Below are 13,367 nucleotides of genomic sequence, written 5' to 3' on the forward strand. Positions count from 1 at the left end.
TCATCTGTTCAGATTGTGGGAAAGGATTCAGTCCCATCATATCTGGGGAAACATGAGTGATATCACAAGGGAGTTGCATCTGCTGTTAATTAGCAACCAAATCCATGCTGTTAGACAACACCTTTCAAACTCTTAACAATTTCATTTATAAATGTGAAGAAATGTGACCCATGACATGGAACAACTCTTTCCTCCACCACTCTTTTAACATCTTGTTTACCTCTTTGCTTTTCTAATTTCTTTACCAATTTGCGCATGGCTCATCTAATAATCCAGAGATTAATCGCTTGACATCATGCTATGTAATTCCTAATAGTCACCGAACAGAATCTCTTTCCAGCTCTTGTCAATGTTGTTGATCCCCACATGGGCTACAACAGCTGAATCTATCCCCTCCCCTCCCCACACGCCCCCCCCCCCCCCCCCATTCCAACATCCTTTCAAGTTGGTTCAAGATTTCCCTTACTTTGGAACCAGGTGAAAAAACACATTGTGCCTCTGAGCACTGACACTGATCACTGGCTAAATTTGAAGGATTTAACCTGCGCCTTATAACTCCCTCCTGAAACACAACATCCAGGAAACTCTTTCCCCTCCCTGAAATCTGCAGTTTTCAAAGCTGTGACTCAGTTCATCAGCTCTGAGTCCAAGTTTCTCAAACAATCAGTGCATGTAACCATTGTGGTCAGTATAAACCACAGTTGGGTCCACCATCTCCCACAACATATTGGGACAAAATATTGCCTGGCACTGCATCCCCAAATTACTTAATTACCTATAACCTTGCACTTTTACATTTCCTGCTGGCCTTTAGGTTTTAATCAGTGAAATTCTTCTGAAATCTACTGATAACCTGAAAGTTAGATGTTACTTACCAATGAATGAAAATATGAACATATGGATTTTCCTATGATGCCACCTTTTAACCACTGTTTCTGATCCCTGAATCTCCTTCTCTGGCTCGTCTCTCTGGGCTGTCAGGTGAGCATGTAGACCTTGGACCTCTGAGTTGACATTTTTTAAAATTCCCTTTTCAGTGTCTGTTCTATCTTGCTGGCTCCTCTTACTCCTTATGTACCCAATTCCTAAAGACCTCACTTGGACATGAAAGAACAGAAGTGCTCACCAATGAGACAAAAGGAGAGACTGATTACCTCTACCAACATTCATAGTACTGTTCTCAGATGTTTATGAGATGTTAATGAATGGAGTTTGTAACTAAAACTGAAGACAATAATTTCTTTCTTTGCCAAATAAATATTATAGAAATAGCAATGAAGTTCATCACAACAGCATCCTCTTTTGGATGCTATTGTATCATTCGCTGACACCAGCTCTCCTGTGTTCCTCTCCTCGGTCGTGTTGACTTAGCAGACTTCTTCCAGTTCTTTGGCTTTTAATGATTGTTGATGGTTGGGGTGACGAGAGTTCATTTCAGGGAGAAACAGGCTTGCTCGGTCTGTGGGGAGCAAGATAGTAATATGAAGGTAAGACCTCAGTCAGGTCTTGTTGGTTGCCAGGGCTGCAGACCAGATGCCTATTCCCATTCCTAATTCCTGATGTTTAACTGCCTAGAGTAAACAAATCAAAATGTTACAGTCAGATAGTATTTAATTAACGTGCCCATTATCATAATAAAAGCGCAAAGGATCATTTAGATGGGAACAAAAGAGACACCACCATTCTTTTGTGATTTAAAGATTATTTTCTGAAACTGCGGGCTGGGAACTGGGTCATGGGACTGCGAAATACTTTTTTGGCATCATGCCAATTGATAGCTTGGACATAATATTAACTTGCCAATCCACCAGATTGTGACCACAGTCAATTTTTGGCAAAATATTCTGGCTGTGTTGTGAAAGAACATAAACATTGAAAGGGTTAGAAACGGGAGATATGAAGAGGAGATGAAGCTGTACAGAGGTGTAGTTGGGTCAAGTTAATGGACAAATATTGGTACATTGAGCGTGGAAGGGAAAATATGTGTGCATTTGAACACATTGGTGTGTTGAACGGAAGAGCAGACTATTATTTCAATGGCAAAATTGCAAAACTGAGGCACACAGGAATTGGGCACAGAAAAAAATCTTTGCATGTACATCGAGTTTTTGGGAGGCAATATAAATGTTGAAACTTTCTGAAACAAAATACATTCAGAATTGGAGAAACTATTCCACAGTTTTATCGGGTGGTAGTGAGATAACATCGAGGCCATTGTGGGCAGAAAGACATTGAAAGCAGTCAAGAGGAGATTCACTCAACTGATTCCTGTGAGGAGAGTTTATCTTCAGAGGAATTCTTGCTCAGATTGACCCTGCCTCTCAGGAGGCATGGTGGCTCAGTGGTTAGCACTCCTTCTCCCAGACCTGCAAAGGACCTCTGCTGTTTTTTATCCTCCGCAGGATCCACAGACTGAACACCCAGTTCTACTCAGGTTTACTGGACACCAAAAATCGTAAGTACAACAAACTCACTGGCCCCTGCCACGCACAAGAGGATTCCTGCACCTCCCAAGTCCCAAGTCTGTCCCTCCCCCACCACGCACCCGCCGCCATTGACCATGAGGACACGGCCGGAGACCCCACCGATGACGTCACATCCGCCACCGCCGGCCACACCACTTCCGGGACCGCTGCTGCAGTCACCACCTCCACTTCCAGTTACAACACCTCACACACCACCCTCACCGCAGCTGCTGCTGCCCACCCCGCTCCTCCAACCGGTGACGGAACCCCACCCACGGCCGACGCCGACGGAACCCCGCCCACAGCCGACGCCGATGAAACCCCGCCCATGGCCGACAACCTCATCGCTCCGCCCACAACCTTCACAGCCAGCAACCCCAGAGAAGACAGCCATACTGAACCCTGCCGCATCTTCACCATTCCCCCAGACCTTCCACTAACTGAGGACGAACAGTCAGTCCTTAGTAAGGGGCTCACCTTTGTCCCCCTACAACCACACATCAACAAATACCAGTCACGGTTGGACATAGAACAGTTTTTCCGCCGCCTTCGCCTCCACGCCTACTTCTTCAACCGGGAACCTAACCCTCCCTCCACAGACCCCTTCACCTGCTTCCAACACAAGTCCTCCTCCTGGACACCACCCCCAGGCCTCCTACCTTCCCTCGACCTCTTCATCTCTAACTGCTGTCGAGACATTAACCGCCTCAACCTCTCCACCCCTTTCACCCACTCCAACCTGTCCCCTGCAGAACGGGCAGCCCTCCGCTCCCTCCGCTCCAACCCCAACCTCACCATCAAACCCGCAGACAAGGGTGGCGCAGTGGTAGTATGGCACACTGACCTCTACATCGCCGAGGCCAAATGCCAACTCTCCGACACCACCTCCTACTGCCCCTCGATCATGACCCCACACCCGAGCACCAAACCATCATCTCCAACACCATTCATGACCTCATCACCTCAGGGGACCTCCCACCCACAGCCTCCAACCTTATTGTTCCCCAACCCCGCACGGCCCGTTTCTATCTCCTTCCCAAAATCCACAAACCTGCCAGCCCTTGTTGACCCATTGTCGCAGCCTGTTCCTGCCCCACTGAACTCATCTCCACCTATCTGGACTCCATTTTCTCCCCTTTGGTCCAGGAACTCCCTACCTATGTCCGTGACACCACCCACACCCTCCACCTCCTCCAGGACTTCCACTTCCCTGGCCCCCAACACCTCATTTTCACCATGGACGTCCAGTCCCTATACACCTGTATTCCGCATGCAGATAGCCTCAAGGCCCTCCACTTCGTCCTGTTCCGCAGGCCCGACCAGTCCCCCTCCACCAACACCCTCATCCGCCTAGCCGAACTCGTCCTCACCCTCAACAACTTCTCTTTCGATTCCTCCCACTTCCTACAGACTAAGGGGGTGGCCATGGGCACCCGCATGGGTCCCAGCTATGCCTGCCTCTTTGTAGGTTACGTGGAACAGTCCCTCTTCCGCACCTACACAGGCTCCAAACCCCACCTCTTCCTCCGTTACATTGATGACTGTATCGGCGCCGCCTCTTGCTCCCCAGAGGAGCTCGAACAGTTCATCCACTTCACCAACACCTTCCACCCCAACCTTCAGTTCACCTGGGCCATCTCCAGCACATCCCTCACCTTCCTGGACCTCTCAGTCTCAATCTGAGGCAACCAGCTTGTAACTGATGTCCATTTCAAGCCCACCGACTCCCACAGCTACCTAGAATACACCTCCTCCCACCCACCCTCCTGCAAAAATTCCATCCCCTATTCCCAATTCCTCTGCCTCCGCCGCATCTGCTCCCACGATGAGGCATTCCACTCCCGCACATCCCAGATGTCCAAGCTCTTCAAGGACCGCAACTTTCCCCCCACAGTGGTCGAGAACGCCCTTGACTGCGTCTCCCGCATTTCCCGCAACACAACCCTCAAACCCCGCCCCCGCCACAACCACCCAAAGAGGATCCCCCTCGTTCTCACACACCACCCCACCAACCTCCGGATACAACGCATCATCCTCCGACACTTCCGCCATCTACAATCCAACCCCACCACCCAAGACAATTTTCCATCCCCACCCCTGTCTGCTTCCCAGAGAGACCACTCTCTCCCTGACTCCCTTGTTCGCTCCACACTGCCCTCCATCCCCACCACACCTGGCACCTTCCCCTGCAACCGCAGGAAATGCTACACTTACCCCCACACCTCCTCCCTCACCCCTATCCCAGGCCCCAAGACGACTTTCCATATTAAGCAGAGGTTCACCTGCACATCTGCCAATGTGGTATACTGCATCCACTCTACCCGGTGTGGCTTCCTCTACATTGGGGAAACCAAGTGGAGGCTTGGGGACCGCTTTGCAGAACACCTCCGCTCGGTTCGCAATAAACAACTGCACCTCCCAGTCGCAAACCATTTCCACTCCCCCTCCCATTCTTTCGATGACATGTCCATCATGGGCCTCCTGCAGTGCCACAATGATGCCACCCGAAGGTTGCAGGAACAGCAACTCATATTCCGCTTGGGAACCCTGCCGCCCAATGGTATCAATGTGGACTTCACCAGCTGCAAAATCTCCCCTTCCCCCACCGCATCCCTAAACCAGCCCAGTTCGTCCCCTCCCCCCACTGCACCACACAACCAGCCCAGCTCTTCCCCACCACCCACTGCATCCCAAAACCAGTCCAATCTGTCTCTGCCTCCCTAACCTGTTCTTCCTCTCACCCATCCCTTCCCCCCACCTCAAGCTGCACCTCCATCTCCTACCTACTAACCTCACCCCACCTCCTTGACCTGTCCGTCTTCCCTGGACTGGCCTATCCCCTCCCTACCTCCCTACCTGTACTGTCCTCTCCACCTAGCTTCTTTTCTCTCCATCTTCGGTCCGCCTGCCGCTCTCTCCCTATTCATTCCAGAACCCTCACCCCATCCCCCTCTCTGATGAAGGGTCTAGGCCCGAAACGTCAGCTTTTGTGCTCCTGAGATGCTGTTGGGCCTGCTGTGTTCATCCAGCCTCTCATTTTATTATATCAGTGGTTAGCACTGCTGCTTCACAGTGCTAGGGACCTGGTTTCAATATCACCCTCAGGCAACTGTCTGTGTGGAATTTGCACATTCTCCTTACTTCTGTTTGCGTTTCCTCCCACAGTCCAAAAATATGCAGATTAGTTGGATTGGCCATTCTAAATTGCCCTATTGTGTTCAGGGATGTCTAAATTAGGTGAGTTATAAGGGGATGGGTCTGGACAGGATGCTTTGAGAGTCTGTGTGGACTTGTTGGGGTGAACTGCTTTTTCCACACTGTAGGGATCCTATACCTATGGCTTCATGCAAATGATACTTGAACTTTTTTAAACCAATAATATACGGAGCAGTCTTTTCAATTTGAATGCTGAAACAAATTTCAATTTGTGAGAGAGGTTTCTACTAGTGGATGGACTGTAAAACTGAAGAATACTCCAATTAAGAAAATTGTGATTTCTTTTAACCTCCACAAAGGGTCGTGTGTTTGTGGAATTTTCTTCCTAGAGAGCCATGAAGGGCAAGTCATTAAAAATTCTGAAGGCAGAGGCAGACACATTTCTGAATAATAATGACCGAGTAACGTTCTAAGGGTAGGCAAGAATTTGCATTTGAGGCTGCAATCAGATCACCCATGATCTTAACACCTGGCGGGGTTGGTTCAAGTTGTCCAATCACTTACCCCTGATCCTACTTTCTGCAATATCTTTTGTAGGGAAAGATAATGAGAACATTCCATGACCACAAAGGCTCTCCCTTTCAGAATAATGGGCATGACTTCCAAATGTGATTTTTAAAAAGCACTGGGAAAATACTCAGAAAGTTTCATGGTTTTACAAAGAGATAAAGACAGAAAAAAGGGGAAATCTCATTAAAACTTCTTTAGAAATCAGATCAAGTCTAATGAATGTCTTTAATAGTGAAGATTCCTTTAATTTGTTCTTGTGAGATGAGTATCATTAGCATAGCCACTATTTATTGCCTGTAATTAATTTCATTCAGAATATGGTGGTGAATCCCAGCGGTCCTCAGGCAGGGGCACTGAGAGATATCCTAGAGAGAAGGGGGGCAAAGAATTCTGAACAAATGTCAGTGAAGCGGCAATGATATACATCCAAGTAAGGGCACTATGTGACCTTGGAGATTGAATTCCCCACCACGTGATACTCACAAGCCATGTAAGTGGTGATATTACATTTTCAGCACACAAACAGGCCTTCAGCCCAAAAAGACTACCAAATTATATTAATCCCACTTACCTCGAGGCCCATACTCATCTAAACCCAAGTATTTTAAGTGCTCACCCATCTGTTTCTTAAATGCGATTATCTTGTATTATCGGTGAGCTGCGCTGTCAGTTGGTCTTTTCTTTTAAATTATGCATGAAATGAGCTCTGCAAATAGATGACACCATTTTGAAAACAACAATGAGCTCATCGATCAATAAAACTATCTGCCTTGTTCAATAATTGTGAGAAAATTGGGTTTTATATTTAATTAATTTGGAAGTTTAAAGCAGTGACATCTGCAGTAATTGTCCTTGAATTCGAGTCCAGTTGTCATGTTGATGCATCCATAGTGTTGTTAGGAGGGAGTCAATAGACAATAGATAATAGACAATAGGTGCTGGAGTAGGCCATTCGACCCTTCGAGCCAGCATCACCATTCTTTATGATCATGGCTGATCATACACAATCAGTATCCTGTTCCTGCCTTATCCCTATAACCCTTGATTCCACTATCTTTAAGAGCTCTGTCTATCTCTTTCTTGAAAGCATCCAGAGAGTTGGCCTCCACTGCCTTCTGTGGCAGAGCATTCCATATATCCACCACTCTCTGGGTGAAGAAGTTTTTCCTCAACTCTGTTCTAAATGGCCTAACCCTTATTTTTAAACTGTATCCTCTGGTCCTGGACTCACCCGTCAGCAGAAACATGCTTCCTGGCTCCACAGTGTCCAATCCCTTAATAATCTTATACGTCTCAATCAGATCCCCTCTCATCCTTCTAAACTCAAGTGTATACAAGCCCAGTTGCTCCAATCTTTCAACATATGATAGTCCCGCCATTCCGGGAATTGACCTTGTTAACCTACGCTGCACTCCCTCAATAGCAAGAATGTCCTTCCTCAAGTTGGGAGACCAAAACTGCACACAATACTCCAGGTGCGGTCTCACCAGGGCCCTGTACAGCTGCAGAAGGACCTCTTTGCTCCTATACTCAATTCCTCTTGTGATGAAGGCCAGCATGCTATTAGCTTTCTTCACTACCTGCTGTACCTGCATGCTTGCTTTCATTGACTGATGTACAAGAACACCTAGATCTCGTTGTGCTTCCCTTTTACCTAACTTGACTCCATTGAGATAGTAATCTGCACGATTTCCCCTTCATAAATCCATGCTGACTCTGACCTATCCTGTTACTGCTATCCAAATGAGTCGTAATTTCATCTTTTATAATTGACTCCAGCATCTTTCCCACCACTGACGTCAGGCTAACCGGTCTATAATTTCCTGTTTTCTCTCTCCTTCCTTTCTTGAAAAGTGGGACAACATTAGCCACCCTCCAATCCGCAGGAACTGATCCTGAATCTATAGAACCTTGGAAAATAATTACCCTGCAGTGCATCTTGCAATGCAGTGTCACCAGGAGTAAGAATTGCAGGTGGTAGAATGAATTTAAAAAGTTGTTGCAACTGTGCTCATCCAGGTATCAGAGGATCTCCCATCACATTCCTGTTTGGTGCCATGTAGATAGTTGATAGGCTTTGAAGATCTTTAGGAAGTGAGCTACTTGCCACTGAATTGCTCGCACCTGACATGTTTATTTACATAAAAACCAAAAGAACTGCGGATGCTGTAAATCAGGAACAAAAGCAAAGTTGCTGGAAAAGCACAGCAGGTCCGGCAGCATCTATGGAGGAGAAAACAGAGTTAACATTTTCGGTCCAGTGAGGAAACTGTTCTGAAGAAGGGTGACCGGACCCAAATGTTAACTCTGTTTTCTCCTCCATAGATGCTGCCAGACCTGCTGTGCTTTTCCAGCAACTTTGTTTTTATTCCTGTGTTTATTTACATGGCTGGTCCAATTGACCTTCTGGTCAACACTTATGCATGGAATGTTTAGAACGTAAGCAGGAGTAGGCCATCTGGCCCATCGAACCTGCCTGCCATTTAATAAGATCATGGCTGATCTTTTTGAGACTCAGATGCACGTACCGGCCAGCTCACCATCTCCCTTTATTCCACTCTTGTTCAAAAATTTATCTAGCCTTGTCTTAAAAACATTCAGCGAGGTAGCTTCAACCACTTCACTGGGCAGTGAATTTCACAGATTCACATTCCTTTGGGTGAAGAAGTTCCTCCTGACTTCAATCCTACATCTTTTTCCCTTTATTTTGAAGCTATGCCCCTAGTCCTGGTTTCACCTGATAGTGGAAACAACCTTCTTGCGTCTACTTTATCTATTCCCCTCATAATCTGATATGTTTCTATAAGAACTCCCCTCATTCTTCAGAATTCCAATGAGTATAATCCCAGCCTACTCAGTCTCTTCTCATAATCCAACCATCTCAACTCTGCAATCAACTGAGTGAATCTCCTCCGCACCCCCTCCAGAGCTAGTATATCGCTTCTCAAGTAAGGAGACCAAAAATGCACACAGTACTCCAGGTGTGGCCTCACCAGTACAGCTGCAGCATAGCCTCCCTGTTTTTATGCTCCAACCCTCTCACAATGACTGACAAAATTGCTTATGCCTTTTTAATTACCTGCTGTACCTGCAATCCTACTTTTAGCAATTCATGCACAAGGACATCCAAGTCCCTCTGCACAGCAGAGTACTACAATTTTTTCTTACTATTTAAAACATCGTCCATTTTGCTGTTATTCCTACCAAAATGGATGACCTCACACTCATCAACATTGTACTTCATCCATCAGACCTTTGCCCACTCACTTAGACTATCTATATCCCTCTGCAGACTTTGAGTGTCTTCTGCATACTTTGCTCTACCACTCATCTTAGTGTCATCTGCAAATTTTGATGCAACAACACTTAGTCCCCAACTCCAAATCAACTATGTAAGGTGTAAACAATTGCAGTCCCAACACTGATCCCTGAGGCACACCACTAGTCACTGACCGCCAACCAGCAAAACACCCATTTACCCCTACTCTTTGTTTTCTCCTCGTCAATAATTACAAGTAATACTGTGCAAATTTATCTTATGTAGAAGTCTTTGGTATGGCACCTTGTCAAATGCCTTCTGGAAATCCAGATACACTACACCCACAGGTTCCCCATTGCCCACCATGCAGGTAATGTCCTCAAATATTTTTACCAAATTAGTTAAACATGACCTACCTTTCATGAACCCATGCTCGGTGTTCCCAATGGGACAATTTATATCCAGATGTGTTGCTACTTTTTCCTTAATGACAGATTCAAGCTTCCCCACTACCGAAGTTAAGCTAACTGGCCTATTAACTTGCTTTTTATCTACTTCCTTTTTTAAACAGTGGTGTCCCATTGGCTACTTTCCAATCTGCAGTAACCACCCCAGAACCCAGTAAATTTTGGTGAATAATTACTAGTGAATTTGTTATTTCCTCTATCACCTCTTTTCGTACCCTGGGATTCAACTCATCAGGGCCAGGAGACTTGTTTATCCTTAGTCCCATTAGCTTGCCCAGCACTGCCTCCTTAGTGATAATGATGGCTTCTTGGCCTTCACCTGCTATAATATTTTTGTCATCAGTTTTCGGCGTGTTATTTGTGCCTTCCACTATGAAGACGACTATGAAAATAACTGTTTAATGCCTCGGCTATTTCCTCATTCCCAGTTATTAAATTGGGCCTTCTCATTCTCCAAAGGACTGATGTTTACCTTCACCACTTTTTTACGATTTACAAATTTGTAGAAATTTTTGTTGCCTGTTTTTACATTCTGAGCTAGTTTACTCACATAATCTCTCTTACTTTTCTTCATAACTTTCTTGTGGTTTTCTGTTGGCCTTTAAAGATTTCCCAGTCCACTAGTTTCCCACTACTCTTTGCTTTTTTGTATGTATTTTTTTTCAATCTGATACTTTCCTTTGTTTCCTTAGACATTCATGGCTGACTATTTCTCTTCCTGCAGTTCTTCCTTATCACTGGAATATACATCTGCTGAGGATTGTGAAAAATCATTTTGAAAGTCCTCCACCGTTCCTTAATTAACCCACCATAAAGTTTTTGCTCCCATTTTACCTTAGCTAACTCCTCCCTCATCCCATCATAGTCTCCTTTGTTTCAGCATGTGACATTGGTCCTGGGTTTAACCTTCTGACACTCCATCTGTATTTTAAATTGATAATTGCTGTACCATTTTTACATGCATTCGCTATTTCTATGTTTATTGCCCACCAGACCAGGAAGTCATCTTTGGTGGCCTCTCGACTACACCAATCAGTGACTTCTTCTCCTGCTATCGCTAATTTCCACCCACATGGATTCAACCTTTTGTTCAATAGAATCTATATCATCTCTCACTACAGCCCTGGTATCATCCTTAAAAATCAAAGCAACACCACCTCCCTTACCTTCCTGCCTGTCCTTCCGAACAGTTTGATACCCCTGCATATTTACCATCCTGCAACCATGTCTTTGTAATGTCCACTAAATCAGACCCATTTGCAATGATTTGCACCGTCAACTCATCCACTTTGATCCGTATGCTCGAGCATTCATATAAAGTCCCCTGACGCCAGTTTTTGCACCTTGTTTTTGAGTCCTGTCACCTTCATTACTAACGGCTCTTGAGTTCTCCTTCCCGTTAAATTTTTTCCTAATTTTCAATGGAGTTGAAGCTTCCTCTTCACCTGCTAACCCACTGCTTTGCCTTCCATTAATTGTTATACTCCCTGTATGGTCTCTCCTCCCTTCCTCCCTACTTATTAGTTTAAAGTCCTGTTGACCACCCAATTTATCCTTTTTGCCAGATCACTGGACCCAGGGCTGTTCAGCTGGAGTCCATCCCAGTGGTATCGATCCCTCCCATCCCAGAACTGATGTCAGTGCCACATGAAAAGGAAACGCTCTTTCCCACATCACTGTTTTGCCGTTGGAGATTAATTATGGCACTGAATATCAAGGGAAGGTTTCTACATTCTCTACTGCTGGAGATGATCACTGCCAGACCATAGGAAGGAGAACTTTTCTTGTTAGCCACTCATTAGCTAAACCTGAAAGGTGGCCACATATTTCGGAAGATGTACATTCACTGCTGCAGTACCTAAGGATTGTGAATGGTCCTGAGGAATGAGTTTCAGTTCAGTTGGGTAGCTGGTGTTTTCCTCCCTTTTCAGAGTGATCTGTTAGTTTGAGAACATTCACAGCCCCGGCTTGCATACAAACGTTTTCTTTGGAAACACTTCTTTCCATCATAGGAACATGGAACAGTCATAGAAACAGTCAACAAGGTCATTAGCACCGCAGGAGAGGGGAGAGTAGAAACAATTGGCAGGAAAACTAAGCCATTTTCAAAGTGAGTACCTGGGAAGAAGGAGTTTTTTTTTAGAAATAATAACCATATTATAACTATGAAAATGTTGATCGCAGTGGCATTAAAATTGCACAATTAATCCTGAGAAAGTAACTGATTGAAAATGATGGGTCCATAATCTCCATGGAATGTCATGTTCCTTCTGACAGTTAGGGTCACAAGCATCCAGCAAGGTTTTAACTATTTGAGACTTTCGAACAAACTGTGAAAACATAAAACGTCTTGATATTTTGAACAGGGCATGTTTATCCATGGGATTTGGAGGGCATTAGCAATGGCAGAGTTCATTTGTCATCTCCAATACCTCTTGAGAAGGTGAAAGAGCTGTTTTCTTCAACGTCTTCTATTCAAGTGGTGCAGTTTACATGCAGAGCTGTTTGTAAAGTGATTCCAAGATTTTTAGCAAATGATAATGGCAGAACAGCAAATTGGTCCTCAATCAAGATGGCATGCGTCTTAGAAGACAACTTGCAGGGATTATTTTCCCATTGTTCAGTTGAGGGTATTACCAGGTCAGAATTTTCTCCAAATCACACTAATCACCGTTTTGCTCAGGAACCCTCATGCTACACTCAGTCAAGTACTACTTTCATGACAAGGAATGCAATTTGATCTCACCTCAATTGACATCAGTTGAAACAATAAAGAGCAAAAAGACAGAACACGGATGGTTGAACAATGTACTCACTGTCCTCCCAATATTCAAAAGAAATTTGATGTATGGATTGCCGACTCTGTGAGGAGACATTTGTCTTGTTTGTGATGAGGCAGTTTGGTTAAGTACTATGTCAGAGGGACAGGTAGAAACTCCATTTGGAACAAAACCATTCCATTCCTGATATATCAAACAATGACAAGGACACTGTTGTCTGCTCTATTTGACATTGATCATTTCAACATCACCACTCACTGATAATTAATAGTATTACAGAAAGGAACCTTGCAAATGGATGGCACACCAGAATCATTTCACCTGCAAAAAGAAAACATCCATCGTTCTCCCTCACAATGGAACTTCACTAAAGCAAGTGGCACTGGGAGATAAGACCAACATCCAATGCATCCCAGTTATTATTATGAACTGAATATACTGTATTGAAAGGGTTTAACAGGAACTGTTTATTCAGTGACTGTGATTGATGTCAGTCTCCAGTGATTCTAGTTCTGTCACCAGAGGCTTTCCCTCCCCTACTTATAAAGGGGCTTCATTCAATGTATTATTCCATAATAGCTGCACTGCATCACCTATTACACTAACAGGATCAGCAGCTGCAGAGACAAGTTGAGGAGAGATCAGAATCTGAGAACAATGGAGTGGAATG

Source organism: Stegostoma tigrinum, chromosome 7 (assembly GCF_030684315.1).
Source record: "Stegostoma tigrinum isolate sSteTig4 chromosome 7, sSteTig4.hap1, whole genome shotgun sequence".
Lineage (NCBI taxonomy): Eukaryota > Metazoa > Chordata > Chondrichthyes > Orectolobiformes > Stegostomatidae > Stegostoma > Stegostoma tigrinum.